Raw genomic sequence first — 4,567 nt, forward strand, 5'->3', positions numbered from 1 at the left:
AAATCGAAATTGTAGCTGGTCAGTTTAAACAAAGTATTTTCTGTGTCTTTCTGAATAAACTAATAATGGTTTCCCTTAAATTGGCTTCCTGCATTTTTCAAGCATCAGTACAGTGTTCTTGTTTCTATTAATGCTCCATTAATCAGTTAAGAGGAAATCTATATTTACATTGTTCCTGGGTCTTGTTCAGTCAAAATAACATTGTTCACAATAGCAAAATACAGTGGATGATGGAAACTGAAATATAAACAGCAAATCCTGGGATTACTCAGCAGGTCAGGCAGCATCTGTGGCGAGAAATAGGAAAAGAGTTAACATTTCAGGTCTGTGACCTTTCGTCCGAAATGCAAAAAGTTAGAGATGTAACGGATTTTAACCAGGTGCAGAGGCCGGATTTAACGACCCCTGCATTCCGCCATATCACAGACCATCCCTTGTGTTCCTTCCTCTCCTCTCGCCTTTCATAGAATCATAGAATGTTACAGCACGGAAGGAGGCCATTTCGGCCCATGGTGTGCGCGATGGCCAACAACGTGCCATCCAACCTAATCCCATTTCCCAGCTCTTGGTGTTAGCGCTGCAGGTTAAAGCATCCCAAGAGCACATCCAAGTACTTTTTAAATGTGGTTAGGTTTCCTTCCTCTATCACCCTTTCAGGCAGTGTGTTTCAGATACCAGAACCCTTTGGGTGAAGCAATGTCCCCTCAAAACCCCTCTAAACATTCCACCAATTACTTTAAATCTGTGCTTCCTGGCTTTTGCCCCCTCTGCTAAGGGAAATAGGTCCTCTCTATCGACTTTATCTGTGCACCTCATAATTTTATACACCTCAATAAGTCTCCCCTCAGCCTCATCTGTTCCAAGGGAAACAGACCCAGCCTATTCAGTCATTCCTCATAGCTAAGATTATCTACTCCTGGCAACAACCTTGTAAATCTCCTCTGTACCCTCCCTAGTGCAATCACATCTTTCCTGTTATATAGTGACCTGAACTGCACGCAGTACTCTAGCTGAGGCCTAACTAGTATTTTATACAGTTGAAGCATAGACCCCCTGCTCTTGTATTCTATGCCACGGCTAATTAAGGCAAGCATTCCATATGCCTTCTCAACCACCTTGTTTAAATGTCCTGCTATCTTCGGGGATCTGTGAACATGCACCCCAAGGTCCCTTTGTTCCTCTACCCTACTCAGTGTCCTACCATTTAATGTGTATTCCCTTTCCTTGTTAGCCCTCCCCAAATGCATTACCTCACACTTCTCCGGATTGAATTCCATATGCACACTGTTCTGGCCATCTGACCAATTTATTGATATCTTACTGCAGTCTACAGCTTCCTGCTTCAGTATCAACCACATAGCCGATTTTCGTATGATCTGCAAACTTCTTAATCGTACCCCTATATTCAAGTGTAGGTCATTGATATATACCACAAAAAGCAAGGGACATAGTACTGAGCTATTTGGAACACCACTGGAAACAGCCTTCCAATCACAAAGACACCCATCAAGCATTACACTCTGCTCCCGGGCTCCGAGCCAGTTTTGAATCCAACTTGACAATTTGACCTGGATACCATGGGCTTTTTAACTTCGTGAGAAGTCTGCCATGTAGAACCTTATCAAAAGCCTTGCTAAATTCCATATAAACTACTTCAAAAGCACTACTCTCTTCTACCCTGCTTGTTACCTCCTCAAAAAATTCAATCAAGAATGTAGGACACGACCTTCCCTTAACAAATCTTTGCTGACTATCCTTGATTAATCCATGCCTTTCTAAATGAAGATTTATCCTGTCCTTCAGAATTTTTCCCAATAAGTTTCCCACCACCGAGGTTATGCTGACTGGCCTGTAATTACCCGGTCCATTCTTTTCTCCCTTTTTAAACAAGGGTACCACATTAGCAGCACTCCAGTCCTCTGGCACCACACCTGAATACAGAGAGGATTGAAAAATGATGCTCTGGGCCTCTGCTATTTTCTCTTTTGCTTCGCTTAACAGCCTGGAACGCATTTAATCCGAACCTGGGGAATTATCCACTTTTATAGCTGCTAAACCCCTTCATACTTATTTTTAGTGCTTTGTGTTAAAGGTAGATATTTAAAATCAGTACCATTAACTTAATCTAGATCAGGTAAGTAGTCAGGAAACTACACTGTACACTAAGCTACCTAATTATAAAAGCTATTAAATGTATTTAAATAGTACCAGGACATATGGGGATGGGCGTGCAGGTGGTGTGCCACAACAGCAGCTTGTGGGTGTTTGTGGAGAGCAGTGTGACCCCGGACACCCACGTTTGAAATACCTGCCCGCATCTTGAGAAAATTCAGCTCAGACCTTTTGAGCTGGAGTATGAGGTGTGACATTGTGGGGCATCAGGGACGGTGGGGGCGGGATTACCTGGACACTTTGATCCAGGAGGCAGTCACAACCCTTTGGTTTGCTTAGTGGTCAGAGACAGGACGGTGTGACTGTAACTCAGGCAGTTTGATCAAATAACCATAACAGAAATGCCGTTGCAATGTGGCCAAGGTTAGGAAATAAATATCCCAAGATACTTAACTTTTAGAAGAGATAGGCAAAATGGAATAGGAGGAGGGATAGCCACGATAGTAAAGAATGGGATAAAGACATTGGAGAGAAAGGATCTCAGCTCTGAAAATCAAGAGGTTGAATCAGTTTGGGTGGAGCTAAGAAACAGCAAGTGGCAGGAAATATTGCTGGGAATTTTTTATTGGCCCCCAAACAGTAGTTTTAATGTAGGACTGAGTATAAATCAGACTATTAGAGGCACATATAACAAGGGTACTACAGTAATCATGGGGGACATTAATCTACACAGAGACGGGGCAAAGCAAACTTGCAGTAATAGTTTGGAGGACAAATTCATGGACTGTATGCAAGATAGTTTTCTGGATCAGTATGTTGAGGAACCAACTTGGGGACAGGCTATTTTATAATCTAGAATTTTGCAATCAGAAAAAGATAATTAATAACCTTTTACAAAAGGGACCTTTAGTGAAGGGTTACCATTATATGTAGAATTTTATATTGAGGTTGAAAGTGATTTAGTTAAATCCGGAACTGGGTTCATAAATCTTAAAATAAAAATACTTAGGTATTAGGGGCAGATTGGCTACGGTAGATTGGGAAAGTATATTAAAAGGTAGTCAACGAATGGCTAGCATTTATATAATTAAGACTTAATTTACAACAAATTTACATTCCTTTGAGGCACAAGAACCCCACATGCAAAGTGGTCCAACCGTGGCTACCAAGAGAATTTAAAGATAGTATTACATCAAAGGAAGAGGCTTATAATGCTGCCAAAATGTGTAGGAAGCCTGAAGATTGGGAGGATTTTAGAATTCAGCAAAGGAAGACGAAGACATTGATAAAGAAAGGGAAAATAGCATATGAGAGTAAACTCCTGAGAGACATAAAAAGTACTAAAAAATCTTCTATACATGTATAAAAATGAAAAGATTAGCAAAAGTAAACGACGTTCCCATACAGGCTGCGACAGGAGATATTATAATGGGGGATAAGGAAATGGCAGAGAAAATAAACAAATACTTTCTGTCTGTCTTCATCGAAGAAGACGCAAAAAACTTCCCGGAAAAAGTGGAGAGCCAATGCAGCTGGGGCTCAGTGGGTAGCACTCCCTTGGTGGGAGGGGATGGGAGTGAGCAGGTGCTGCTGGTAGTGGGTAGCACTCTCTTGGTGGGAGGGGATAGCAGTGAGCAGGTGCTGCTGGTGGTGGGTAGAACTCCCTTGGTGGGAGGGGAATGCAGTGAGAAGGTGCTGCTGGTACTGGGTAGCACACCTTTGGTGGGAGGGGATAGGAGTGAGCAGGTGCTGCCGGTAGTGGGTAGCACTCACTTGGTGGGAGGGGATAGCAGTGAGCAGGGGCTGCTAGTAGTGGGTAGCGCTCCCTTGGTGGGAGGGGATAGCAGTGAGCAGGGGCTGCTAGTAGTGGGTAGCACTTCCTTGGTGGGCGTGGATAGCAGTGAGCAGGTGCTGCTGGTAGTGGGTAGCACTCCCTTGGTGGAAGGGGAGAGGAGTGAGCAGCTGCTGCTGGTAGTGGGTAACACTTCCTTCGTGGGAGGGGATAGCAGTGAGCAGGTGCTGCTGGTAGTGGGTAGCACTCACTTGGTGGGAGGGGATAGCAGTGAGCAGGGGCTGCTGGTAGTGGGTAGCACTCCATTGGTGGGCGTGGATAGCAGTGAGCAGGGGCTGCTGGTAGTGGGTAGCACTCCCTTGGTGGGAGGAGAGAGGAGTGAGCAGATGCTGCTGGTAGTGGGTAGCACGCTCTTGGTGGGAGGGGATAGGAGTGAGCAGGTGCTGCTGGTAGTGGGTAGCACTCCCTTGGTGGGAGGGGATAGGAGTGAGCAGGTGCTGCTGGTAGTGGGTAGCATTCCCTTGGTGGGAGGGGATAGCAGTGAGCAGGTGCTGCTGGTGGTGGGTAGCACTCCCTTGGTGGGAGAAGAAAGCAGTGAGCAGGTGCTGCTGGCACTGGGTAGTACACCTTTGGTGGGAGGGGATAGGAGTGAGCAGGTGCTGC

Source organism: Somniosus microcephalus, unplaced genomic scaffold (assembly GCF_052327205.1).
Source record: "Somniosus microcephalus isolate GS21.2 unplaced genomic scaffold, FLI_Smic_1.0 unresolved_chr5, whole genome shotgun sequence".
In the NCBI taxonomy this organism is placed as follows: Eukaryota; Metazoa; Chordata; class Chondrichthyes; order Squaliformes; family Somniosidae; genus Somniosus; species Somniosus microcephalus.